General features: G+C 39.6%; 1 long non-coding RNA gene across 1 annotated transcript; it reads left to right on the top strand.

Annotated features, from left to right (window-relative positions):
• The first annotated feature begins 634 nt into the window (after positions 1 to 634).
• LOC126626961 (uncharacterized) lies at positions 635 to 6,172 on the top strand. The gene is made up of 4 exons (XR_007624830.1): positions 635 to 731; positions 833 to 891; positions 987 to 1,113; positions 6,050 to 6,172. It is a non-coding gene; the product is annotated as an uncharacterized LOC126626961 (long non-coding RNA).
• Positions 6,173 to 11,530: the final 5,358 nt, after the last annotated feature.

The raw sequence follows: 11,530 nt of genomic DNA, 5'->3' as shown, positions 1-11,530 counted from the left end.
AGAAGAAGATAGAAGAGAGAGAAATGAGAGGGAGAGAGAACAATATGTACTTTGTTATTCCTATTTCTGAATAATAACCAATCTGCTCTACAACTTCAGTTTTATATCTCAATACCCCAATTTCATTAATCTAATCAATATAGCTAACTAACTAATCTAGGATTGTGACAAGTGTCAACAACCCAATACATCACATTCTTCATTATACTCCTAACATAACTCACAAAGACCCCGTTCTATAGATGTTAAAAAAAAGTGTATTTACATTTTTGTTTGGGAGAAAACGATAGAGTTATATAAATACAATTTATAAGCTAGTATTAGGAATAGTACACTTCCGATGACTATTATTCGACGTCAATATGAGTAAGCCCAAAAAATCTGGCCTAACAAACAAAAGCCCAATCCCATTTTTTGGTTAAGCAAACCAATATTTTTTTTTTTTTGCGAAAAAAATTTAGATCATTTCTCGATTAATGCATGTCATTTCGTAAATTTCAATTCGATTTTGGTTTTATTTTTTAGTTAACCAAAATTTCAGTTCGGTTTTTTATTTGGCATTTTCGGTTTGATTACCAAACCCAAACCTTAAAATTCTGTTATTAATCCAGTTAGTTTAATTTTGGAGAGGGTCTCTGTTTTCAGAAGCAACTCCAAAGTCTGTCCTGAGTCCCCTGACACTCATGGGATTGAAGGGATTAACTTTGTACCATTTGAAAAGCCATTTGCAGGTATTCTACTGCTGATTCTTTATTTGTTTTATTTTGTTCAATTTAACACACATCTTCATTCACTCTCACTTTGCTAAATTGGTCAATTCACAGAAGTATAGGCTTCGACAGCATGCTCGGAAACAGAACTCCGTCGAAGAACAAACCCGAAAGAATAACGGTGAGCGCATTATGAACTACTGGAAACAAATTACTAGAAGTAACTGATATGAAGATTTCATAATCTATTAATGCCTTTGTATTTTAAAATTCTAGGGGATTCGTATGTACATTTCAGTAATCTTCATTCCGGAAGTTCTAGCATCAAATCATCAGGAGGTGGGAATACCGAACAAGGGTACGTGAAACTAGCACTTATCGGTTCCGCTTTGATTACAGCTTGGTTTTGTTGGAATATAAGTGTTTGTGCTAGTTAAATATATATTTCTGTTTGTTTAATGTGAGCCATTGGATTACATTCCAATTGGACAGCTGAGATGAAATCCGAGTTTGAATGATGTGTTTTGTTTCTTGTAACTATCTCATAGGGTAGATTACATGAATGGTTGAGATTGAATTTGTAATAGAGAGTTTCTCTCTCCTCTTAAGGGTGTTATCTCTTGCACATGCCTTGTGTGCTGAGTGTGAATGAAGTAGAAGAAAAACATTAGCTCAGCTTGAATATTCTCTCTGCAATTTTCTGTGATTTTAGAACCTCTTCATCTTCCACTTCTTTTCGGTTTTGTTGAAAACAAAGATCATAGTCTTTGGATTCTAACATGGCCTCAGAGCCAGGTTTAGTCGTTTAGCACTGGGCGATTGAATCTGTGAAGGAAATGAGTTGAAATTTGAAGAGATTACTTGCGAGATCTGTGTCTAACATGGCAGGGTCTGGAGGTGGTGAGCTAAGAGCGCCGATCTTCAACGGCGAGAATTATGAATTCTAGAGCATAAGGATGAAGACTATATTCAAATCTCATGGACTATGGGAGTTTGTGGAAAAAGGGATAGAGTGCTCAGATTCGAAGGGAGCTGATGAATCTGCTGAAAAGACGAAGGAGAATGAGGGATCAAGTGATGCTGCATCTCTCTCGGAGAAGCTCATGAAAGATGCCAAGGCATTGGGGCTGATTCAAGGAGCAGTTTCCGATGAGATCTTCCCTCGGATCTCTCACGAAGAAACCTCTAAAGGAGCTTGGGATATCTTGATGCAAGAATTCCATGGTGACAAACAAGTTAGAAGTGTCAAATTACAAAGTCTTCGTAGAGAATTTGAATACACTAGAATGAGGATGATGAGTCTTTGCCTGCTTATCTTACAAAATTATTTAATCTGATAAATCAAATGAGAAGTTATGGAGAAGAGTTGTCTAGAGAAAGAATTGTGCAAAAAATGTTGATTAGTTTACCCTTGGTGTATGATCCTATATGCTCTGTAATTGAACACTCAAGGGATATAGATGTGATTGAGGTCCAAAAGGTGGTTGCTTCGTTGAAAAGTTTTGCACATAGATTGGAGAGACATAGTGAGAATAAGACTGAGAGAGCATTTGCAAGTCTTAGTGTAAACCCCAAACCTGTTAATCCTTCTGGAAATCGATATCAGAAGAATTGGAAACCAAACTTTAAAAGGTGGGATCAAAAGCCTGCTTACCAATCTGGGAAGCAAATTGTAGCTGCAGAAGGTGGTAGAAATCCTTGCAAGCACTGTGATAAGTATCATTATGGAGAATGTTTTCTTAAAGGCAAACCTAAGTGTCACTATTGTGGGAAATTAGGACATATTGCAAGGGACTGCAACAATAAGAAAAATGTTCAGCAGCTAAATTATGCAACTCGGGTCCCAACCATGTTCTATGTTAATAATGCAGTTGATAAGAAGTCCATGGAAGAGGTATGGTATGTGGATAGTGGTTGCAGTAACTATATGACTGGCAGAGAGGATGTGTTAGTTGATGTTGATAGAAGCATAACTGCAAAAGTAGAAATGGGAACAAGAGAATTGGTCGATGTTGTTGGAAAAGGTAGTTTGGTGGTTGACACTAAGATGGGAATGAGGTATATCAAAGAAGTAATGCTAGTCTCTGGTTTTAAGGAGAATTTACTCAGTGTATGACAGATGATGGAGCATGGATATTTTTTAATTTTTGGAGATAATAAGGCTGAGATTTATGATGACTGCTCTCTCTCTAATTTGGTTGCTAAAGTGCCAATGAAAGGAAACAGAAGTTTTCCTTTGAAACTTCAAACAGATTTGCATTTTGCATTAAGAGCAAGTGTGAGTAAATCAACCTTGATCTGGCATAGAAGAATGGGACATTTGAATGTCAATAGTTTGAAGCTGCTACAGGAGAAAGAAATGGTGTTTGGATTGCCAGAAATCAAAAACACTAATGAAGTGTGTGAGGGGTGTATTCTTGGGAAACATTGCAGAGATTCTTTTCCAAGAGAATCAACAAATAGGGCTTCAGCTCCACTGGAATTGGTACACACAGATGTGTGTGGACCAATGCAGACTATAACAAAGGCAGGAAATAGGTACTTTCTCACTTTTATTGATGATTGTACTCGGATGTGTTGGGTCTACTTTTTGAGGTATAAATCTAAGGTGTTCAGTGTCTTTAAGAAGTTTAAGGCTACTGTTGAACTTCAAAGTGGATATAAGTTGAAGAAACTAAGAAGTAACAGAGGATGAGAGTATACATCTTTGGAGTTCAACAAGTTTTGTGAAGAAATGGGAATGGAAAGACAGCTCACTGTGGCATATTCACCACAGCAGAATGGAGTGGCTGAAAGGAAGAACCGGACCATTGTGGAAATGGCTAAATGTATGTTGGTTGAGAAGAAAATGCCATTGGAATTTTGGGCTGAAGCAGTTAACACTGCAATATATGTTCTAAACAGGTGTCCAACCAAAGCCTTGGTTAATAAAACTCCATTTAAAGCCTATAATGGAAGGAAGCCAATAGTTAAACATTTGAAGGTGTTTGGTTCTCTGTGTTATGCACATGTTCCAGAATAACAAAGACAGAAGTTTGATTTGTCTAGCACAAGATGTGTATTTCTGGGGTATGGAAGTTGTGAGAAAGGCTACAAACTGTTTAACATTAAATCTGGAAAAGTTGTCATTTGTAGAGATGTAGTATTCAATGAAGAAGCAAGTTGGGATTGGAGTGCAAATAAGGAGTATTGTATTTCAGTTCCACTTACTGATATACCTACAGAGAAAGAAAAGAAGGATGGTGAATCTGATTTGACTCAAACTGAGATTTCAGAAGATGATAATGTGATACCAGAAAATGTTGAAGAAATACATGTTGGAGATGGTGCTGCAAGACATAGTGAAAGCACAAGTCCACAGGATTATGATCACACTCCACTCAAATATAAGAGCATCACAGAAGTATATGAAAGGTGCAATCTGTGTATCATTGAACCTGAGACATTTGAAGAAGCTATCAATGATGAATCATGGCAGAAAGCAATGGAGAATGAAATTGCAATGATTGAGAAGAATGATACTTGGGAGTTGGTTAGTATGCTATCTGATAAGCCAGTAATTGGTGTCAAATAGGTTTAAAAAACCAAGTTGAATCTCGATGGCTCTATGCAGAAAAACAAAGCAAGACTGGTTGCTAAAGGTTACTCCCAAAAGCCTGGAATAGACTTTAATGAAACCTTTGCACCGGTTGCTAGACTTGACACAATCAGAACACTTGTAGCATTAGTTGCACAGAAAGGGTGGAGCCTGTTTCAATTAGATGTGAAATCAGCATTTCTGAATGGAATATTACATGAAGAGGTATATGTTGATCAACCATCTGGATTTGTGATTAAGAACAAGGAGGATAGAGTTTACAGACTCAAGAAGGCATTATATGGTCTTAAGCAAGCTCCAAAAGCTTGGTATGAAGAAATCAACTCCTACTTCACTAAATCTGGTTTTCAAAGCCCCAGTGAAGCCACATTATATGTGAAGATTGCAGAAAATGGAATACTCATTGTTTCTCTATATGTAGATGATATCATCTACACTGGAAGTTCACAAGAATTGATGATGGAGTTCAAAAGTGCAATGATGAGACAGTATGAGATGACTGATCTTGGATTGTTACATCATTTCTTGGGTTTAGGTGTGATACAAATTGATTCTTATATTTTCTTGCACCAGAAGAAGTATGCACAGACATTATTGGATAAGTTTGGCTTCAAAGACTGTAAATCAGTTACTACTCCTCTTACAGTGAATAAGAAGCTATCTAAGATGGATGGAAGTGAACAAGCTAATGAAAGACTATATAGACAGATAGTTGGGAGTTTGCTATATTTGACTGCAACAAGGCCACATATTATGTTTGTAGCAAGTCTGTTAGCAAGATTTATGCATGGTCCTACCAGAAAACACATGGGAATGCCAAGAGAGTACTTAGGTACATTCAAGGCACACTTGATTATGGTATAGCATATGAGAAGGGAAAGGAAACAATGCTTATTGGCTACTGTGACAGTGATTGGTCAGGAAGTGAGGATGACATGAAAAGCACATCAGGATATGCATTTAATCTTGGCTCTGGTGTATTTTCTTGGGCATCAGTCAAGCAAAATAATGTAGCACTATCCACTGCAGAAGCTGAGTATGTTAGTGCAGCAGAGGCCACTGCACAAGCAATCTAGTTGAGATTTGTTCTCTTAGATTTTGGTGAAGAACAGGTTGAGCCTACAACTCTTCTATGTGATAATACATCTGCTATAGCCATAACCAGGAATCATGTGCATCATCTGCTATAGCCATAACAGACGGTTTCACTTCATTCGAGATGCATTACAAAATGAGGAGATTGATTTACTGTATTGCAAGACTGAGGAGCAAGCTGCATATATATTTACCAAAGCATTGGCCAGAGATCGGTTTGAATATTTGAGAAAGAAACTTGGAAAATTTTCAGCACAACACTTAGAAGGGAGTGTTGGAATATAAGTGTTTGTGCTAGTTAAATATATATTTCTGTTTAATTAATGTGAGCCATTGGATTACATTCCAATTGGACAGCTGAGATGAAATCCCAATTTTAATGATGTGTTTTGTTTCTTGTAACTATCTCATAGGGTAGATTACATGAATGGTTGAGATTGAATTTGTAATAGAGAGTTTCTCTCTCCTCTTAAGGGTGTTATCTCTTGCACATGCCTTGTGTGCTGAGTGTTAATGAAGTAGAAGAAAAACATTAGCTTAGCTTGAATATTCTCTCTGCAATTTTCTGTGATTTTAGAACCTCTACATCTTCCACTTCTTTTCGATTTTGTTGAAAACAAAGATCATAGTCTTTGGATTTTAACAGGTTTACCAGTACTTAACTGCTATTAAAATTGCATTCCTATTTATACATTTCGTATATCCCTCCTCTAGTGATGCTCTGGATACTGTTGTTGCCATCCATATCTTTCGGATCACTCCGAAAATTGACATGTCTTTCGGATCACTCCGAAAATTGACTTGCTTTTGTCTTTATCTTTTACATTTTATTTGTTTAAAGTTCAACCATTCACAAAAGATGCTTAAGCTAGTTAATGGTCACAAATTTTCTGTTTCGATTGTTTCACCATTAGGCCTATTTTTATTTTTGCACCTCTCACAAAATGACATTGTTTTAAGATTATTCTACTTACTCTCTATATGAGCGCCCATATACTAATTAACGGCAATATACTGGAAACATAACCATTCCATTGTCGGAGGCTCTCAAGTGTCAGATTGAAGTACAAAACAGATTGCAAAAGCAGCTTGAGGTATGTTGGTTCGCTATCGTTTTCCTAAACCCGAACTTAGTATCCAAATAATATTCTAGCTTTCACTTGTGACGATGTGAAAGGCAAATCGCACATCGTAGGTTTAATAAACCTTGCAACGGCTGCAAGAGAAGTACTTGCAAGCTATTCGAGGCAAAAGGTTGATGGCCCCTCACACAGCTCCCTAGGGGTGAATGGCCCTTTTGGTGATGTTGGTCGGGCTCTTGTTGCTTAGTGTACTGCAAGATAAGTTTGAAGTTAGTTTGAAAGGTGCCTTTGTGGGGCCTTAGGAGTAGGCCTCGCAGCTCACAGTCAAAACTAACAAAGTGCTAGGCATGCCACTGTTATCTTAGTATAACAGATGTTGAAATAGATGTGTTTTGAGTGATTACTTGCGCCCCAAGTTACTCAAACTTCTTGTCAACAAAGGATTGTCGCAGATGGGTTAAATATGCATTAAGTTCTTTTTCTTGCCTTGTAAATAAGGACTTTTAGTTCATTGTATGTTCGAATGAAAGAAGTCAAAAGCCCTTTTTAAACAATTTCCTTGATCCTAGGTTGTTCTTAATGAAAACGAATCTATTAAGTTAACCAGATCCGGATGTAAATGGACTTCTTAAATAGAAAACACATGGAAATAACTTGAATACATTTTGAAAAGTACATTTAAATGACTGGTCTACTAATTTAGAGGACAAACAAAGAGACTCGAGCAAGATTTCACCTTGTCGGGCAAGGTTGAACTTCTTGCAACCACTTCTCTTTGTGTTTACAGAGGTTGTCAGCTAAAAATGGATGAATGGTAAACAGGTTTTTCACGAGGGAATCGATGTTACAACACTAGGGAAGGTAGCAGAGCTTTTAAACTAGATAAAAGATAACTTTTCTAAGGGGACTATGACTAAAAAAGACTAAATCTAGGTTGGTCTCAGCTTTTCTAGATGCAAATCTGGCTTGAGAGCAAAGTTTGTATGTTATTTGTTTGATTGGTTGAGTGTCCTTATCTCTGTTGTCTCCTCTTCCTTTTATAGGCGATTTGGTCCAACTGTCAGAGCTTTGTTCTTGGCCAAAGGCTCTCAGGGGCAATGAGTCATCATGTATTTACACCTTTATGCCATTAGAAAGTGCTTTTTGGCTGGTAGTGAGCTGGTCTCCGTCAGTTGTCACTTTAGTCATAGGCACATGGCTTATGCCTTGGCTGAGAAGGCTTTAGTTTGCCTCTGGGCTCGATATTGGGCTTCAAGCAAGTCCTCATTTAATTTGGCATCCTTGGACCTTTCTTCATTCAAGCCCAATATTCAAATATTAACCCAAACAATGCCCCCTTTAATCATTGTCAAGTCTGCAAACCGAGGTCTTAATGATGATTAAAATGAACTGCATGCTTTTACTTGGGACTTGCACCATTTTAAACAGCCATTTTAACTAAACCTTTGTACTAACCCACGATCTCCAACATTAACTAACTGTTCCTTATATAATCTTCACTTAAATCCTTTAGCCAAATACCTTAGCAATTATAGTCCTTCGAATTTCCAGAATCTCCAAATTTTTCAGAACTCTCTTGTTTCGTAGTCTCTTTTTTGCTTTCTGACCTCAATTTCCTTCTATCTTCTCTCTAAATCATCTAATGGCACCCAAAACTACTCGTCCTACATATGAATTTGGCAAAGGCATTGTCAGCATGCGTCGCCTCCTTAATGGCCTTCATCGCCCTCGGGTAGGCCTGAACACTTCACTTTTCTTTTAAGAGGGAGAAGTACACTCCCTTGGGCCTGCCTAGACCTCTAGATTCTCAATTGCCATGGAAAACAACATGCTTAAGGCTAATTGGTTCACCCCCAACCCATTTTCTACCGAAGTTGGCATCTCCACCTCTAAATGGTCTACCCATCGAAGAGGTTTCCCCTTGATGAGGGATGAGGCTTGGGCACAATGGGTAAATGAGCTCAAGCTCATTTTCAAAAAGAAGTCATTGAATAATGGCATTTACAAGGTCATCATGCTTTCCAAAGTCACGACGGTTGCCAAGTCTAAGCTCCTAACCACAGTTCTCCTTTTCTGGAACATTAGGACCAACACTTTCGACTTTCAAATAGGTCCCATGTCCCCAACCATCCTCGATATGGCTCAAGTCTTCGGGCTAAGGCCCTCAGGTAGATGCGTAGATGTCACCCACGATTGGTCTTCCTTTACTCGCCCTACTGCTGAGGGTTCGGGTGACTCTAATTCCTTTATTTGGTTGGAGTACACCCCTTCAACATTCAAAAGCTATGGGACTTCATTTGAGGGATTCATCCCGTTTGCCAAAAGCACATTCAGTTGACCTTTTGCCATCGCTAATAGAGACCAGGAGCACATATACTTTCTTTTGTACTGGCTCAACAAGCATGTCTTCCCTAACAAATCCAAATGAGTAAAGTTAGAGTGGATTCCTTCGATAGAGGCACTGCACTCATTCGATGACATGGCCACAGGGCCCTTCCTATTTGCCCACCTATACCATCTTTTGTATGAGATGACCAAGGGTGAGCCCTTTGAAACTAACATCAATGGGCCAACCTGGATGGTCCAACTGTGGCTTCAATGGTACTTCCCTGAGCTTTGGCTGCCAAACTTGGAGTTCCTCGAAGAAGTGGCTCATGCCCGAATCCTGGCCGAGGCATCTTCCACCAACCATTCCACATTTTTCTGCCTCTATTTCTTCTGAGTTTGCAGGACTTAGTCAAACTTAGAGTGGGGTGCTTCTGTCCTGCTACGATATCCATGGTTCTCAGAACAAATGCTCCAGGACGTCTCCGGGGAAGATGTCAGCCCGCTTTGTAAGGAAAAATTCTTAAGCTGCATCCAGCAGTAAGACCTAGCCTGGGGAGTACGCAGCAACCGCACATGATATAAGCGCGGGCTATAAATTTATCACCCCAACTTCTGTGCTAGGCAATTGGGGTTCAAATAAGCCATTTCAGCCCCATTCTTTGATTCGGTGCACTATGGCACTTCCTACCACCTCCACTTTCCCTAAGAAGTCACGTTTCGGGTAGCTCAACATAGCCTAGAAGTGATGACCAAAGTCACCCGTAAGCCTGTGGCGCTAAACTTTGAATGCACTTCATCATTCTCCACTTGGTGGGAGACCAAATAGTCTAAGAAATACATGGGAGACTTACTGGAAACCCATGACCGTCTCTTCGGGCAACTTACCAGCAGGTCCTATCCCAAGCCAAGTGAGCTTGAAAGATGGAAGGCAATGGTCCACTAAAAGAACCAACTTCTTCTGATAAGTATCCTCAATTGCCTTAACTTGTATTTTATGATGTTTTTATAATCTGTCTTCCACTAACCCTTTAGACGCCCTTGTCCTTCATGAAGCTGAGGCCGAGGCTGCAAGGCGAGAAGCTGGATCCAGTCATGATGTTGGCGATGCTGAAAACATCTCCAAGCTGTTTGGAGATTTTGAGGGTGAATCTGGTTCTGTAGTAGAGACTTGGGCACCCAGCGTACAAGGGCGACAGTGATAAAATCCTCTGAGTCTGAGCCCGAGGAGCAGCCTCAGCCTCAACTCTCTTTGCCTGGTCCGTGGGGAACTCCCACAAGGAAAATAACCAGGGCTCAAACCTCCAAATCCTCCAGAGCCCCTACTGCCTCCACTGCCCCTCCAGCTGAGGCGGGCAGAAAGAAGTAGAAGTTTTCCAGTAAGTATTCTTCCCTTCAATCTCCTTTCCTTAGTTGCAGTTTCACTCTATCTTGGAACATGAGCTAATAACTTCTTCTTTCTTGTAACTAGGGCCCCGTAGCAACCAAAAGACCCACTCTTACTGCAAGAGATGAGCCATTGGGTGCAGAAATGCACCAAAGCGACAATGATCTTCTTGACATTATCCTTGAGGAGCTGAAGGTATAGCTTCTATTCTTTTGAGCACTAAATTGCCTCTTTGAAGTTTTTCCTTCTTTAAACATTGTATCAATCCTTTGTCTGATTGCTTGAAATATGACATTAGGGAAAAAAGGATTTCTCAGCTCGAAGCTTCTTTTCCTTCAGCCCAAGTAATGCATGCTTCCCCTTCTCGGGCTAAGTCTTCAAAGGTACACTTTTTTTTTCACTCTTGGCTTAAGTTTGTCTTTTTATCATCCTTGAAGTTAATGATCAATTTCCATTCCTTTATAGGCCAAAGTTGGAGAACCTACATATTCAGTCGGGCAGAGCTCTGCTCCCATTCCTTCGACTTTACCTCCAGCACGGGTGGTGACTCCAACTTCCCAGTTTAATCCTTTGACTAAGGAGATGCTACACTATGTGGAGGATGACAATAACTCAGTGAGTACCCCTAACTTGAACCTTTTTATGCTTAAAGTTCTCTCTTTATTTACACTTATACTCTATTTTTCTCTTTTCAGTCTTCCCCAACACATGAGACTAATCGACCACCACCAACTTCATTTGGGGAGCCAATAGTCAATGAGATCTCTGTGGTCTCAAAGGTATCTAGCCTATGGGCTTCTCAGGCCAGCCCAACTTCTTCTCCCAAAGCAACTGTGGTAACAAAAATGCTTCACCAACAATCTTAAGTCCCATCTTTAGTATACCAGTTTTTACACTTCTGTCATCTGCTTTGGACAAATTACCTCGCTGACACTTGTCTTTTTCTTGATGTTTATAGGCCTCTGATGAGGGCTCGGGCAGCTCTCCCCCCTTCAGCAAGCGAGGCCAATCTTCCTTAGCCATTAAAGGCAACAACAACCCATCCCCCTTCTTCCAAGGCTCTGGGCTCAACCCAAGTACATCAATTCTACTTTTCTAGCCTTCCTTTAATTTCAATCATAGACTATCCTCTTGATTTATTTTCCCTGGTTTGCAACAGGGTTTTGGCGAAGGCTCAGGCCAACCTCCTCTATCTATTTAAGTGGTGATCTTTGGCATGTCATGTTTCATTGAAAATCCCTGAGGCAAATGTTGGAAGGTTAGGTTATGTTTTGTTTCGTTTTGTTTCTTTTGTTTTGCTCGAGGACTAGCAAAAGCTAAGTGTGGGGGAATT

The sequence above is a fragment of the Malus sylvestris genome, chromosome 6, assembly GCF_916048215.2.
Source record: "Malus sylvestris chromosome 6, drMalSylv7.2, whole genome shotgun sequence".
In the NCBI taxonomy this organism is placed as follows: Eukaryota; Viridiplantae; Streptophyta; class Magnoliopsida; order Rosales; family Rosaceae; genus Malus; species Malus sylvestris.
This window is presented reverse-complemented; position numbering and strand designations above follow the sequence as displayed.